At 42.4% G+C, this 17614-nt stretch overlaps 1 long non-coding RNA gene across 1 annotated transcript in view; it reads right to left on the reverse strand.

Moving 5' to 3' along the window:
* Positions 1–4379: 4379 nt before the first annotated feature.
* Positions 4380–17614, reverse strand: part of LOC117092779 — an 87586-nt gene continuing 74351 nt past the window's right edge. The window contains exon 3 of the long non-coding RNA XR_004440915.1: positions 4380–4455. This is a non-coding gene — a long non-coding RNA (uncharacterized LOC117092779). The remainder of the gene's footprint in view (positions 4456–17614) is intronic.

Genomic DNA, 17614 nt, shown 5'->3' on the forward strand with positions numbered 1-17614 from the left:
ACCACCAAACACTGGTCCTTGAGCCAACCCAGATGAACTCCCTGAATCTGACAGTCACCTGATTCTGAAAGTCACAGCTTCCTCAGTGCCCCAGATGCCCCAAGCAGGGGATCTCTGTCTGGGCTAAACCCTTGGACTTGTGATTCCTGATCCAAACCCCACCTGACAGAGCTGTGTGATCCAGGGTCAGCCACTTCTCCACACATGCCTCCTTGCCTTTTGCCCTCACCCGCCCCACTCTAGGCCCACTGGCCTTCTTCCTAGCTCCACTGGGACCTTTTAAACTTGGTCCTACTTTTGGTCCTGCATGTTAGTTGAGGCCTCTGCTCAATGCACTCTGGCCTCCTAACTACCATGATTTGCTACTTCTTATCATACAGGTCTCAACTTATGTCTTAGTTCACACTGCTATACCAAAAAGACCATAGAGAATTATAAACAAGAGAAATTTATTTCCCATAGTTCTAGAGGCTGGAAGTCCAAGATCAAGGTGCCGGCAGATTTTCTGTCTGGTGAGGGTCCTCTTCCTGGTTCATAGATGGCTGTCTTCTTGCTGAGTCCTCACAAGGTGCAAGGAGTAAGGGAGCTTTCCGGAGTTTCTTCTAGAAGGACATTAATCCCATTCATGAAGGCTCCACCCTCATGACCTATTTACCTCCCAAAGGCTCCATCTCCTAACATCCTCCCATTGGGGGTTAGGATTTCAATATATGAATTTGTGTGTGGGGGGGGGGTGGGTGCTATAGATCATAAACATCATAAACATTTGATCTATAGCAGCTTATATGTTATTTTTTTCAGAAAGATATTCTTTAATGATCTCAGTTGCTTTCACATCACTTTTTAAAAATCATTACACGGTGCTATGGTTTAAAGGTATTCCCTAAAGTTCATGTGTAGTAAACTTAATCCCCAGTGCCAGAGTGTTGGGAAGTGGGGTTGAGCAAGAGATGATGAGGTCATGAAGGGAGAGCCCTCAGGGATTAATGTCATGATCACAGGAGTGTGTTAGTTATCTCAAGAGTGGGCTTGTTATCAAAGCGAGTTTGGATCCCTCTCACTCACTTGCACTCTCATATTCTCTGACCTTTTCACCTTCTGCCATGAGATGATGTAGCAGGAAGGCCCTCACCAGATATCCCTACCTTCAGAACTGTGAAGAATAAATTTACTTTATAAATAAATTATCATCTATTGTCTTCTGTTATAGCAACACAAAGTGGACTATAACACTTAGTATTTACCAGTAACTGACATGTAACTATTTACTTATTTTAATTATCATGTGTCTTTCTGTTTCTGGCCATTAACCTCCTCCATGCCCTACCAACCCAATTTAAGTTCTATGAAAGCAGTAAAATCCCAGACATAAAAGATTTAACCTCATCTGTTTCAGCCTCTGCTACATCCCAGCATGGAGGATAACTCTTGGTATATAGAAGTTGCTAAATAAATGTTTATGAACTGAGTCACTGCTAATCCCTTCCTGGGTAGGAGGGAGGACACAGACCCTACCTCTGCTAATTTCCCGACCTTGACCACCACATAGTCGCCTCAGTTCACTTCCTCTTCCTCACGGGGGTATTCCTAACACCTCCAGGGTTGGGCTACACAGCACAAAATAATTCTCCTGCATTTTGATGCAAGAGCACGACTGTCCTTATTTTTAAAATTAAATTCAAGTATGTCAGTAAAATTATGAAGCTTTTCCTATATTCCCTTTAAATAATTCCCTTCTTCAACATGTTGCTAAAATTCTCCTTTCTAACTTTTTACAGTTGGTTTATTATCAATAAAGTAAAAATGACACCCCAGGGCATTCCTGTTTTTCTCTTTCTCTGTCTCTATCAGCCCTCTTTTTCCTCTGCCAAGCCTGAGGCTCCCCATGAAGGGCGGTGTTGGTGCAGAGATGCTGGGGAAAGGCACTGACGAATAGGGCTGAGCCAGGGAGCAGCCACTTAGTACTGCCCACTCGACAGGCTGTCACTGGGTGTGACAGGCAGGATAAGACATTGCAGGAAACTGAGAACTGCCGGGGGAAGGCAGAGATGCATGTCAAGCTGGGGTGGCCTGAAACAGCAATAGAAATTTTTTTTTTTTTTTTTTTTTTGAGACAGAGTCTCGCTCCGTCGTCCAGGCTGGAGTGCAGTGGCGTGATCTCGGCTCACTGCAAGCTCTGCCTCCTGGGTTGCCGCCATTCTCCTGCCTCAGCCTCCCGAGTAGCTGGGACTACAGGCGTCCGCTGCCACACCCAGCTAATATTTTGCATTTTTAGTAGAGACGAGGTTTCACCGTGTTAGCAAGGATGGTCTCAATCTCCTGACCTCGTGATCCGCCCGCCTCGGCCTCCCAAAGTGCTGGGATTACAGGCGTGAGCCACCGTGCCCAGCCAGCAATAGAAATTCTGAGGCATACCTTGCAGTGATGTGGCTTAGCTGAGCACTGCTTGAAAATAGGCTGGAAAGCCAGCCTCCCAGGTTGCCATTAGGAACAGAGCTGCTCAAAATAAAGGCAGCTCTCAGGAGAGTTTTGACTCACACAGATGTGGATGGCCACATGGCTGTTATTCCAACCACACACACACACACACACATACACGCACACACCCAGAGATGGTAGTGACTGCCAAAGATCACCCCCTGATACAGAGTATGGAATATCTGTGTAAATGGTATATAGAATGTAACAGTAAAACTGGAAACAAGACTTAGGACATTTCAAATGAAATCTTCTGCATGCTATTGAAATACTATTTGTAATTCTAATTCGTAACACTTAAAAATTTTGCATTCCACAGAGCATTTTATCTGCATTATCTTGCTTGATCCTTATAACAATATCATGTAGCAGGCAGAGCAAATAATAGCATACTTACAGTTGAGCAAATTGAAATTCAGAGTGGTCAAAAAAATTACCAGTGTCATACAGATTGTCAGATATTCTTGGAGGGTTCAATAGTATCGAGGAAACCACATTTTTTTTTTTTCTGTTTTAACTTTGAACAGCTTACGTTAGCCTAAAGAAATTTTCATAAAACTATAATTTTGATTAAGTTGGTAGGTAAAATTATATTTCCAGAAAAGAGAAAATTGGGATGGGGGTAATTTTGTTCACTTTACAAAAGAAATATTAATTTATCTAAAGAATATGATATGGCTTATTTAAATCACAAATGAGAATATTTTAAAATAGCTTTACTGAGGTATATATACTGGTATATTTAAACAATCAAAATTATTGTATAAATAAATGATCAAATCTAGAGCATATGAAGGCTTCCTATGAAACAATAAGGAAAAAAGCAAAATTAAAATGGGCACAATGTATTAGCAGCTGAGTCATGGAAGAAGAAATCCAAAAAGTCAACAAACATCTGCTTGGGAAGGAATGCTAGCACTTTCTCCATTCCTTCCTTCTTCTTGGACATGGCTGCCCAGCCAGACACATATATTTCCTATTCATGAGACTAAATTATTGCCAATGAAATGTGAGTGGAAGAAATGTGTGCACTTCTGCCTTACTTGTCTGCAAGGAAATTGCTTTCCCTGAGCTTGTCTTTTTTTCCGAAAGCGGGTATGTGGCAACAACCTGACTTTAACTACGAAGACAAGGTTGATGACCTAAGGGATATCATGGTAGCAAATGGAAGGATCCCCGAGTGACTGTGTAGAGTCGAGTCCTCTTACCAGCCTGGACTGGCCAACATAAGATTAAGTAAGAAAAACATCTTTTTTATTGAAATTCTTACCTACATTACTAAGTCTGGAGGTCTCTTTGTTACAGCTGCTTAGCTTTTACATTAATGAATACAATGGCCAATCTAACTAGTAGTCTGGGAAATGAAAGTTAAAACAAAACATCATTTCATACCCGAAGTGTGGCCACACTTTAAAAGCCTGGTGATATTGAGAATTGACAAGGATACAGGACATGAGAAGCTCTCATGTATTTCTGGAAGGAGTGTAAATTGGAACAACTACTTGGAGAATAATTTGTCAGTGTTACTAAAGTAGAAAATAAGTATTCCCTGCAACCTATTCATTTCAATCCTAGGTCTAGTAACTTTACATACTCAGACATACCTTGAAGGTCATTACAACACCATTTGTATTAGCAAGAAATTAGAAACTATATGAATGTTCATTGTAAGAGGATGGATGAATACTTTGTCATATTTTCATACAATAGAGTACAGTCAACAGTTGAAATAGATGAACTGCATCTGTATGTATTAACATGAACAGATTTTTAAAACATGATATTGAAGGGGACAGGAAGTTGAAGAACATGTACAACATGAAAGCATTAGATAAAAATTTAAAATATGTAAAGCACAACTATGTACTCTTTTGCATACATATACATGTAGGAAAAGTGCAAAAACATGGTCTAAACGAATACATACCGGATTCTTAATAATGGTTGTTGCTGGGGAAGGAAGGTGAGGAAATGAATCTGTGGAGAGAAACAGAGTACTTCAGTATTATTACTGTTTTATTTGTTTTGCAAAAAAAATCATGCAAAACTGCTAAATTATTAACATTTATTATTTGTGGTTATTGAGTATAACCAGAAATGTCCAGCCGGGCATGGTGGCTCACACCCGTAATTCCAGCACTTTGAGAGGCTGAGGCGAGTGGATCATCTAGGTCAGGAGTTTGGGACCAGCCTGACCAACATGGTGAAACCCCATCTCTACTAAAATACAAAGATAGCCAGGCGCGGTGGTGCGTGCCTGTAATCCCAGCTACTCAGGAGGCTGAGGCAGAAGAATCCCTTGAACCCGGGAGGCAAAAGTTTCATTGTAGCATTGTTCATAAAAGTGAAAATGGCAAACATTTCCCAATTTTCCAAATGTCTTCAATAGAATGCACATATATAAATATGGCATATTCATGGGATAATGCTGTACAATAATTAAATGAGTAAACTAGAATTACATGTATTGACATGGTTACATCTCAAAATACAAAGTTGCATGAGCAAAGCAAGTTATAGAATGATACATTTGGCATGATTCATTTACATAAGCCTAAAAACATGCAAAGTAATATTATCTACTGTTTATATTACTTTCATACACAGTATGAAAAAACAACTCGGCCGGGCGCGGTGGCTCAAGCCTGTAATCCCAGCACTTTGGGAGGCTGAGACGGGCGGATCACGAAGTCAGGAGATAGAGACCTGGCTAACACAGTGAAACCCCGTCTCTACTAAAAAATACAGAAAACTAGCCGGGCGAGGTGGCGGGCGCCTGTAGTCCCAGCTACTCGGGAGGCTGAGGCAGGAGAATGGCGTAAACCCGGGAGGCAGAGCTTGCAGTGAGCTGAGATCCGGCCACTGCACTCCAGCCTGGGCGACAGAGCCAGACTCCATCTCAAAACAAAAAAAAAAAGAAAAAAAAAAAAGAAAAAACAAGTCATGGGAATGATAAACAACAAATTTATGGTACTACTTCTTTCTGTAAGAAAGGGAGGAAGCAAGGTTCAGAACAATGTAAAAAGAGGTCTATTTATTAAGTTTTTTTTTTTCCTTTTTAATGAAAGTATCTGAAGCAAATTCAACAAAATACCAAGACTTGTTAGAGTCGGGTGGTGAGCACTTGGGTATTACTTAAATTATTCTCCAAAGTTTTATGTATGTTTAAGATTTTCATAATTTTTTGTTGGGCATAGTGGCTCACACCTGTAATCTCAGCACTTTGGAAGGCCGAGGCAGGAGGACTCCTTAAGGTCAAGAGTTTGAGACCAGCTTGGGCAACATAGCAAGATCTCATCTCTATTTTTAAAACAAAAATAAACAAAACAAAAATTTAAAAATGTTGTAAGTTTTAAAAATGAGAAAAATAAAAACCGTTAACGAAACAGATATTCATGTCCATAGCTGGTAACTTTGGGCAAGCCAGTTAACTTTTCCAGAATATTAGTTAATTTTTTTTCTAAAATAACATCATTAATTTCAAATTCAGAGGGAGATAGCTGTTTTGTTTTCTAACTCTACAAAGGCTTCTCTGCTATATATTCCACATTGTTGTTACTGAACGACTCCTGACTGACGTTTGTGGGCTTAATTATTGGCTAGTGGAGCCCCAAATGGGTCCTGTGTCATGAGATTTAGAATGTGGAATGTCTACAGTGCTCACCGAAAAATAATCTCACCTTCACCCCATTGGCCTCATCTCTGTGTTTTAAGTCCTCGTGTTGGACATGGTGACATGCCACCCAGATCCCCATCAAGGAAGGACTTCTTGCCTATTTCTGGAAGGACTATTAGCAGACAACCTTCCTCTGTCAGTGCCTTCAGGGATTACCCCATCTGCAAAGAGCCACCTGGTACAAGGTCAAGCCCTTCCCAGGGCATCCCATATCTGGTGACTGATAGATATGAGTGAATAAACATCCAACCATTTTGGTCCAACACAGGTCAGTTCTAACCAGCGATTTTAGCTCCAAAGCTCCCTCTGGGGTTGCCTGAGGTGGCTGCAGCTTCTCTTCTCCCACTGCCCAATTTAGCATCTCCCCCTGGCCTTCCACAGGTATTGATGCAGGAAGCATTTCCTAATAAACCATCTGCAGGCTCAACAGTCTCAGGGTCTCCTTCCTGGAGAGACCAACTGATACATCTGGGGAGTTGAAAAGGTAACGTGAGGCTTGGGAACTGGGTCACTTACCACCTCGCTGGCAATAAGGGTCTCATCACTGGTGGTAAGTTGAGCTCAAATAGCTCCTGACATAAAGTGACCATCTATATCGGGTTGAATAGTATCCCTCCAAAATTCACGTCCACCTGGAAACTCAGAATATAACTTGTTTGGAAATAGTGTCTTTGTAGATGTCATTAGTTAAGGTTGTTGAGATAAAATCATCCTGGATTTAGAGTGGGCTTTAAATCCAGTGACTGGTATCCTTATAAGACGAGGGGAAGACGTACAGACAGAGAGACATGGGGAAGGCTCTATGAAGACACAGACAGGGATTTGAGTGATACAACCACAATCCACGGAATGCTACGAGCGACCAGAGTCAGGAAGGAGTAAGGAAGGATTCTCCCCTCACACGTTTAGAGGGACCATGGCCCGGCCAATATCTTGATTTGAGATTTATAGCCTCCAGAACTATGAGAGATTAAATGTCTATTGTTTAATCCACTTAAATTTGTGGTAATTTCTTATGAACAGACTGTGCAAGGAAATTAATATACAACCTAGTTCTTAAAGCTTTCACCAGTGGCAAACGGAGATAGCATAGTACCAGAAGGAAATGCAGTAGCGGGTATAAAGTATTAGATATTTGAAAACTTTGGAAGAATCAGTGCCCATAATGACAATGGAATCCAATCCTACTGCCTTACCGTAGTCTGACACTTTAGAAAATACAATGAAAACCCAACAGCAATTTACAGGCCATGGGGAATCAAATGTGGAGAAGCCAGTGGGCCTTCTTGCAGCATAGAAAGAGGCTCTCCTCTCCTAGGTGAAGGCAGAGAAAACTGACCACTAGCCTTAGGACCTAATTGTTAGAACAGCAGGGCTCCAAGGAAAGCTAAACTCCCAGCCAAGATAGATCTGCTATGGCAAGGTCAGAACCCTGGTGTGAAAGAACAGTACCCTGATACTAGGATGGGGACATCCAGGTTGATTTCAGCACCTTCATTCCCTCAATCTGGGAACTCCTAACTCTCTGAATCCTCTGGGCCTGCAGAGGTGGGCCACTCCTCCCTAGAAAGAAGGCAAGAATACTTCATCCCCATTGCTGGAAGACAGTGCGGGGAGCCTCTACCCATAAGACAAAATGTGTACCCTACCTCCTCTCTTGGCCCTTAGGCCTATAAATACAGTTACGTTGCTGCCTAACCTAGCCCCTAGTCGAGGATATGCTGGGCCTGATAAAGAGAGAAAGGGATTATACACCAGCGGACAGTCAGGACTTCCTGGCCCATGTACCAGCCACAGCCTGAGGACCAAGCAAGAGACTCAATGCTGAAAGTGATGATCAAGGGGCCAGAACACAAGACTGGATGAAGCAAAGGTTGTAAGTTTGAGAGTGCTCTCTCGAGACTGAGAATTGAGCATCTTGGAAAGGTCTCCTAGAGATGGTGTGAGCTGGCTGCTAAAATAGCTTCTAGAAGCACAGAAGAGGTGATGGCCCGGGCTAATGAGGCTGACATGCAAGAACCGCCAGGGCAGATGGTGGAGAAAGAGATGGAGAGACTTAGGGAAGCAGAAACACTGGATTGCATATACTATAACACCAGAAGACCTACAGGTGATCAGTTTCTGCAGGAGACCCAGCTGCAACCTTACCAAGGTCATCAGGAGTGTGCTGACGGAAGTGTACCAGGTTCTCTATGAAGTTCAACGATGGCGTCATCTGTGGGCCAAGGCTGAGGTAGTGGGGGCTGTCACAGACAAGGTTCGTGTGCAGCAATGGGGAGGAAATGAGGCACAACAAAACATTAAAGAGCAAATTGAACTACACGGTTACCCACAGTAGATGCCTGTGTGCGATGTGGGTTTGTTGAATGAATGTCAATCATCATGAAAGAGAACTTCTGAGAATAAATGTTGGACCCTAAAACAAAAACAATAGATGCTTGCATTTACAAGTTATTAATGTGGTTTTGAGAACCATCTCTTTCACCAGCTGCCATTGGCCCTTTCCTCTGGGCCGTTGAAAGAAGAACTTTAGACTAACTAAACTGAACAGAGTGCAAATGAGCGAAGAATGATTTATGAATTGAGCAGTCCTCCAAAGCAGAATAGGCTCAGAGCCACTGCAGTGCTGCCACGGGATTGGAGAGGATTTATGGGCAAAAAAGAGGAAAGTAAGGTACAGAAAACAGAAGTGAGGTACAGAAATAGCTGGATTGGTTACAACTTGGTGTTTGCCTTATTTGAACACGATTTGAACAGTTAGCCACCTGTGATTGGCTGAAACTCTGTGATTGGCACAAGAGTAGGTTACAGGCTGTTCAAACATTCAATTAGGCTACAGCACACCATGTACTACACGTGGAAAAACTTTTAGCCTGAACTTAAAATATATAAGGAGGCAGCTTTAGGCTAAAATTAATTTATCTTTAAATCAAACAAAATTTTTTTGGAGACAGGGTCTTTCTCTTTTGCTCAAACTGGAGGGCAGCAATGCTATCATAGCTCACTGCAGCCTTCACCTCCTGAGCTCAAGTGATCCTCCCATCGCAGCCTCCCGAGTAGCTGGGGATACAGGTGTAGACCACCACGCATGGCTTAAATATAACAGGTCAAAATCCAGTGCTTTTGTTTAGGGAATATTCTTACCTTGCTATGAACAACTAAAAAAAAGGAAAAAAAAAAAAAAACATGGCAGATGACAGAGGAGAGAATGAAGAGGCTTGGGAAATAGACATGCTGCAGTGGGAATCCTGCACATCATCAACAGCATGGCAGCCTACCACATGAGGCAGACGCAGTGTGTGGCGGAGAGTGGTGTGCGGTCCATGTGTCCCTGTGGGGACCAAGGTACCCATGGTCCCAGCTGCCAGAAGTGTTAGTGGCAGCTTCCATTTGAGTCTCTCTGCAGGAACTGCCTAGCTGCTGCCTAGCTCAAGGTCAAGCGTCTACCACAGGGCCAGCCCACATTCAATGAATGGCATATGCTAGGTACAAAGATTCAGCTCTCTTTCCTGATGAAGGATAACCAGAAGGGCTTTTCCAGCTGCACACTCCCTGTGGGGTTGACTGAGGCCTCTGAACAACTACATCGCAGCTCATCTTCCTTCTGTGCCCAGGCCTGGAACCTGCACACCTTTACAGATGTGGTTCCTCAGAACACTGTTAAAAAAGAGGTCTCAGGACCTGTTCCAGAAACCTACCTAAGACAGTAGGTGGTGTCATCATCCATGGAGTCCGCCCGACTGCACAGTTTCGAGAGTGGTGAAACTAATATTTATAAGTCTGTCCATGGCAGGCTTGACAGCTCTGAGAACTCCATAAATGGCTCCCAATTTCTGTGTGCCTTGAGTCAGTTTTAGTAATGAAGTTAAGAACATTTGACCTTTAATAGCTCCCTACACACTTATATTTGCTAATTGAGAGACTGCCTGAAACTGAACAGGTTTTCACACCAAAGCCCTCTCATATATTGAAAACAAAGGGATCTCCAGAGATTTTAGGTCTACAAAGGCATGTTCACGCTTGGGAATTCATGGGTTTAGCATTTTCAATTAGGTCATTTCGTATAGAGGGAGGACTGAGAACGTGCAGATATGGTCATGGAACGTTAAATGGAAATGATGGAGCTTTCTGGGGTACATCTGAAACCACTCCAAGAGAGACAACTGATTTAAAGTCGGTGCAGTATAGTGTGCACGGTGCCTGACAACCCTTTTCTAATTGGATTATCTGAGACTAAATGTGAAGAGTTAAATAATTTCTTAGTACAACACAAAACAAATACTCATGGTGATGTGACCCAGAGAAGAAGGAGCACTCGTGCTTCTACTTTAATGTGAAAGGCTTTGGCAACCTTGGCTCCAGCTGGGATACAAAGGGGTCCATCAAAGTGAAGCAGAAATTGCCCCAAAGGCTGCCGGCCAGGCCACAGCTGGGCTGACTCATTGCTTGGTGACTTGTCCAGGACTATAGCTGCTATACAAACAGAGAAAGTGGGATTGCTTTTGCTTTTTATGGAGGTACAGTCACAGTCAGGGCTAATTTAATTCCTTAATGCTGACAAACTGAACACAGAAGTCAAGATTTGGGGACAAAGGCATGTGAGGCCATAACTTTCAACAGCCCCAGTCCCAGCACCTTAGTGCAGCAAAAGCAGCACAGAGGCAGTGCCATGAAAAAGTCAATTTCAAGAGTTAAGACAGGCCGGGTTTGGTGCCTCATGCCTGTAATCTCAGCACTCTGGAAAGCCAAGACAGCAGGATTAACTGAGCGCAGCGTTCAAGAGCAGTCTGGGCAACAAAAATGAGACCCTGTCTTTACAAAAAAATTTTAAAAATTAACCAAGCGTGGCAGTACACACCTGTGGTACCAGCTACATGGGAGGCTGAGGCAGGAATATTGCTTCAGCACAGGAATTCAAGACTGCGGTGAACTCTATGACCATACCAGCACCAGCACACTTTAATCTGGGCAACAGAATGAGACCCTGTCTCAAAAAAAAAAAAAAAAAAAAAAAAAAAGTAACACAACAGAAGAACTTCATTCTATGAGACCATCAAGAAAATGAAAAAACAGCCCACAGAATGGGACATGCTGGGGTGGGTATCCTCCATGCCATTTATGACACTGCAAACATTTGCAAATCACTTATTTGATGAGTGGCTGGTATTCGGAATACATAAAGAACCCTTACAACTCAATAATAAAGAAACAAATAACCTAACTGAAAATGAGCAGTCTTTGAGTAGAAACTTCTGTAAAGAAGATATACAAACAGTAAATAAGCAAATGAAATGACGCCCAACATTAATCATTAGGGAAATGCAAATCATAACCACTATGATGAAGCACTAGCAAAATTGCCTTTGCAAAATTTTAAGTGAGGCAATTATGACAGTGAAAGAAATCAGACCTAACCAACTCCACCTTGCTTCTAAGGTTTACGCTGTTCTTGTTCATTCCTGGGTGTAGTCAGAACTAACTTTGGGAAGGAATTCAGTTCATGGTTTGACTCTGAAAACTGATAATAACCCTTCCCAAAAAGACCCCCTTCTTGCCTGGGGACCAGTCTGCTTTTGCAAGACTAACAAATTAGCTACAAGATTAGAAATTATGGTTTAGGGGTCACGCAGTCTCTGGCTCTAAGAGTCTGAACCTCTCCAAATTGCTCCCGGGGATAACATCACTATTGTAAAACCAAAGATCATTGCTTGAGATATTTTGCAGATCCTGCACTGGATGGATCAGCTGACACCACCTAGAATGTAATCTGGCTCAACCAGTTCTACCATGGCACCCAGAAACAGAAGCAGGAAGAAAAACTTACTTTGACCTCCTATGATTCCATCTCCAACCTGACCAATCAGCACTCCCCAATTCCCAAGCCCCACCCACCAAATTATCTTTAAAAACTCTGATCCCCAAACGTTCTGGGAGACTGATTTGAGTAATAATAAATCTCTGGTCTCCCGCACAGCCAGCTCTGCTTGGATTACTCTTCCTCCATTGCAATTCCCCTGTCTTGATAAACCCACTCCCAGTAGGCAGCAGGCAAGGTGAGCGCCTTGGGCAGTTACACTAGGGTGGCTGGAATCAAGAAGACAGATAATAACAAATGTGGGTGAGGATGTGGAGACATTCAGAACCCTGCACATTGCTAATGAGACTATAAGATGGTGCCATTGCTATGGAAAACAGTTTGGCAGTCCTTGAAAAGGCTAAACATAGAGTTAGCATATAACCCAGTAATTCCACACCTTGGTGTATACCCAAGAAAAATGAAAACATGTTCACACGAAATCTTGTACACAAATGCTCATAGCAACAGGATTCATAATTGCCAAAAAGTGAAAACAACTCTAATGTCCATCAACAGATGAATGGATAAGCAAAATGTGGTACAGCCAAACAATGGAATACTATTCAGCCATAAAAATATATGAAGTACTGGCTGGGCATTGTGGCTCATGCCTGTAATCCCAGCACTTTGGGAGGCTGAGGCAGGTGGATCACGAGGTTAGGAGATCGAGACCATCCTGGCCAAAATGGTGAAACCCTGTCTCTACTAAAAACACAAAAATCAGCCAGGAATGGTGGTATGAGCCTGTAATCCCAGCTACTCAGGAGGGTGATGAGGAGAATTACTTGAACTCGGGAGGTGGAGGTTGCAGTGAGCCGAGATCGCACCACCGCACTTCAGCCTGGGTGAGAGAGTGAGACTCCGTCTCAAAAAAAAAAAAAAAAAAAGTATGAGGTACCGACACACGCTATGACATGGATGAGTCTTGTAAACACAGGCTAGGGGAAAGAGAAGTTGGAAAAGACCACATATTCCATGATTTTATTTTTATGCAAAGCTCATGATAGGCAAATCTATAGTGACAGAAGTAGATTAGTGATTGCCTAGGGTTAGTTAATAGGGAAAGGTTGCTGGTGGGTACAGAATTTTTTTTTTCTTTGAGTTGATGAAGATGTTATAAATTTAGATGGTGGTGATGGCTGCACAACTCTGAATATGTTAAAGCCACTGACTGGTACCCTTTAAATGTGTTGGGAATAGGCCCCCAAATCTGGCCATAAACTGGCCATAAACAAAATCTCTGTAGCACTGTGACATGTTCATGATGGCCATGATGCCCATGCTGGAAGGTTGTGGGTTTACCTGAATGACGCAAGGAACACCTGGCCCACCCAGGGGTGAAAACCGTTTAAAGGCGTTCTTAAATCACAAACAATAGCATGAGTGATCTGTGCCTTAAGGACATGCTCCTCCTGCAGATAACTAGCCAGACCCATCCCTTTATTTATTTCCCATAAGGAATACTTTTAGATAATCTATAATCTATGGAAACAATGCTTATCACTGGTTTGCTGTCAACAAATATGTAGGTAAATCTCTGTTCGAGGCTGTCAGCTCTGAGGGCTGTGAGCCCCTGATTTCCTACTCCATACTCTGTATTTGTGTGTGTGTGTGTCTTTAATTCCTCTAGACCTGCTGGGTTAGGGTCTCCCGAACTGAGCCGGTCTCGGCAAAATGAGCAAATTTTCTGACGTGTGAATTATATCCCAATAAAGCTGTTTAAAAAATTTTAAGAAGAAACTTTTATTCCATTAAGATTGCCCCCTCCATTTCTTCCCTAAGCCTGGGTCAGCTGGGGAAAAGAGCTGCCCATTCTGAGTCCCCTGGGGAAAAGCCTGCATGTTATTCTCTTTTTTGTTATCAACCCCAACCAACATCCTGAAATGTAGTTTTTATTTTCCATTTATTAATAATGTATCAAGCCATATAGCATGTTTAACACCACCTCTTAACGGTGCAGCAACTCACAGAAGAAAAAGAAAGCCCAGAGAAGGGGCAGGAAATAGATAAAGCAAGAGCAGGAAGGAAAAACACACAATGAAGTATGATAAGGGGCAAAAGATTTGGAAAACCACTACCAACGACCCTGACAAGTATGTGCATGCTATTTGCTTTTGATTGGAAACTGTCAGCGGGAGAAATTGTTGATGTCATCTCTGAGTTACTTTGTCTTTATCTTTCAAGAAACATGGATCCCAAATAGATTAGCCTTCTTTTTCATTTCTCCAGGATCACTTCACTAAAGGATACCAACTCCATTTTTATTTTTATTTTATTTTATATATTTTTTTACATGTGTATACCTATTTACTTTAAGTTCTGGGATACATGTGCAGAATGTGCAGGTTTGTTACATAGGTATAATGTGCCATGGTGGTTTGCTGCACCTGTCAACCCATCATCTAGGTTTTAAGCCCTACATGCATTAGGTATTTGTCCTAATGCTCTCCCTCCCATCCCTGTGTCCATTTGTTCTCTTTGTTCAACTCCTACTTATTAGTGAGTTTGGTTTTCTGTTCCTGTGTTTGTTTGCTGAGAATGATGGCTTCCAGCTTCATCCATGTCCCTGCAAAGGACATGAACTCATTCTTTTTTATGGTTGCATAGTATCCCATGGTGTATATGTACCACATTTTATTTGTCTAGTCTATCATTGATGGGCATTTGGGTTGGTTCCAAGTCTTTGCTATTGTAAATAGTGCTGCAATAAACATATGTGTGCATGCGTCTTTATAGTAAAAGGATTTATAATCCTTTGGGTATATACCCAGTAATGGGATGGCTGGGTCAAATGGTATTTCTGGTTCTAGATCCTTGAGGAATTGCCACATTGTCTTCCACAGTGGTCGAACTAATTTACACTCCCACCAACAGTGTAAAAGTGTTCCTATTTCTCAACAGCCTCGCCAGCATGTTGTTTCCTGACTTTTTAATCATCACCACTCTGACTGGGGTGAGATGGTATCTCATTGCGGTTTTGATTTGCATTTCTCTAATAACCAGTGATGATGAGCTTTTATTCATATGTTTGTTGACCTCATAAATGTCTTCTTTTGAGAAGTGTCTGTGCATATCCTTCACCCACTTTTTGACAGGGTTGTTTGTTTCTTGTAAATTTGTTTAAGTTCCTAGTAGATTCTGGATATTAAACCTTTGCCAGATGGACAGACTGACAGAGGGGGCAAGCAGTTTGTCAGCAGTACTTGTGGGACAAGAATTTTCTCCCATTCTATAGGTTGCCTCTTCACTCTGATGATACTTTCTTTTGCTGTGCAGAAACTCTTTAGTTTAATTAGATTCCATTTGTCAATTTTTGCTTTTCTTGCAATTGCTTTTGGAGTTTTAGTCACGAAGCCTTTGCCCATGCCTATGTCCTGAATGGTATTGCCTAGGTTTTCTTCTAGGGTTTTAAGCCTGCATGTTTTTCTATAGCTGATCTGTATTTTCCTCCACCTGTGTCTATTTTTCAAGCAGGCTGAAGCTACATGTATGACGACAAATCTCCAGTTAGAGCATTTATAAGGATGGAAATTTAATGTGAACACTTTTTTGGAGGGCAGCCACTTAGCTTGGTGGCACCTTTGCTACAGCACTGAGTCTCCTCTCTGCTTCTGGTTCTTTTCCACTCCAAATTCTTCATTATCTTTGGAGTGAATTGTATTATTTTTCTGCAAGTAATTTCCTCTCCCCTCTGAGCCTGTCCTGCCCCCACTCCCACGAGGAATGTACTTTCAAGCGAAGTTGCGTGAGGCTGGCTGACTTGCTGTGGCTAATGGAATGAAGGAAGTAGTGACTACTGCTACTTGCAGGCTTAAAGAATCTTGGAGGCTGGGTGCGGGGGCTCACGCCTGTAATCCCAGCACTTTGGGAGGCTGAGGCAGGCAGATCACGAGGTTAGGAGATCAAGACCATCTTGGCCAACATGGTGAAACCCTGTTTCTACTAAAAATACAAAAATTAGCTGGGCATGGTGGTGTATGCCTGTAATCCCAGCTACTCGGGAGGCTGAGGCGGGAACATCGCTTGAACCAGAGAGTTGGAGGTTGCAGTGAGCTAAGATCACGTCAGTGTACTCCAGGTGACAGAATGAGACTCCTTCTCAAAAAATAAAGAAAAAGATTCTTGGAGATTTTCCACAGACCTTCCATCCACTATGGAAAGTGCACATTCCAGATAGAGGTATCTCTGTCAGCCTGAGTCCCAGACTAAAGACACAGGAAGCATATGTGAAGCCAAAGGCAGCCTGGAGCAGCGCTACTGCAGACTGCTCGTGACCTTCAAGGGAGAAATAAATGCTGATTGCTGCAAGCCACTGAACTTTCTCTTAAAACACAACATTATCATAGTGAAAGCTGATTAACACAATCATTGTGTTCATTCAGAAAACATATTCCGAGCATTCATACACTCAAATCCTATTGCTGTTCTTTAATAAATAAGACTGAATGTCTTCTGTTCTCAGGCAACTTGCAGTCTAGAAAGTAAGACATAAAAGGACACAAGTAACCCAAATACAAAATATGTGGTGAGTGATATGAGAGAATCAAGTACACTAAGAGGTTTGGCACAGAAACAGATTATTTCTGGCTTGGAGGAATCACAGAGCTTCTTGGAAGAGGTGACATTTGAGGTGGAGTCTTAAAGATTTATACATATATATAGAGAAAGACATGGATAAACAGTATATATATATATTACTCCTGAACTGTTCATTCTATAATCAGCTACTTTAGATGAGGAAAATGCAGTCGTATATAGATAGAAAGCAAAATAATACACTTTAACACAACATATCTAGTTATTAAGGTACACAGGTATAAGGGTACAAACAATATATTAGAATAAGATGAAGATAACTTTTTTTTTTTTTTTTTGAGACGGAGTCTCGCTCTGTCACCCAGGCTAGAGTGCAATGGCACGATCTCAGCTCACTGCAAGCTCCGCCTCCCGGGTTCACACCACTCTCCTGCCTCAGCCTCCCAAGTAGCTGGGACTACAGGTGCCCGCCACCACGCCCGGCTAGTTTTTTGTATTTTTTCAGTAGAGATGGGGTTTCACCATGTTAGCCAGAATGGTCTCGATCTCCTGACCTCATGATCCGCCCGCCTCAGCCTCCCAACGTGCTGGGATTACACGCTTGAGCCACTGCGCCCAGCCAAGATGAAGGTAACTTTTTAAAAATTGTTGTCACTTTATTTAATGACATTAAATAGTTTAAGTTTCAACTACTAAACAGCACTTTGAATGGTGAAAACACAGATAGTATATCGTCAAACTTGAATGTTTTTCTTTAAAAACACAATTCCAGTCCTCATATATATTACAAAACACCCTTAAAGGAAGAGGTGGGCTGGGCGCTGTGGCTCCCACCTGTAACCCCAGCACTTTGGGAGCCGAGGTGGGCAGATCACAAGGTCAGGAGATCAAGACCATTCTGGCTAACATGGTGAAACCTGTCTCTACTAAAAATACAAAAAATTAGCTGGCTGTGGTGGCGAGTGCCTGTAGTCCCAGCTACTAGGGAGGCTGAGGCAGGAGAATCACTTGAACCCGGGAGGCAGAGCTTGCAGTGAGCCAAGACCATACCACTGCACTCCAGGCTC

This window comes from Trachypithecus francoisi, unplaced genomic scaffold, assembly GCF_009764315.1.
Source record: "Trachypithecus francoisi isolate TF-2019V2 unplaced genomic scaffold, Tfra_2.0 Contig01440, whole genome shotgun sequence".
Lineage (NCBI taxonomy): Eukaryota > Metazoa > Chordata > Mammalia > Primates > Cercopithecidae > Trachypithecus > Trachypithecus francoisi.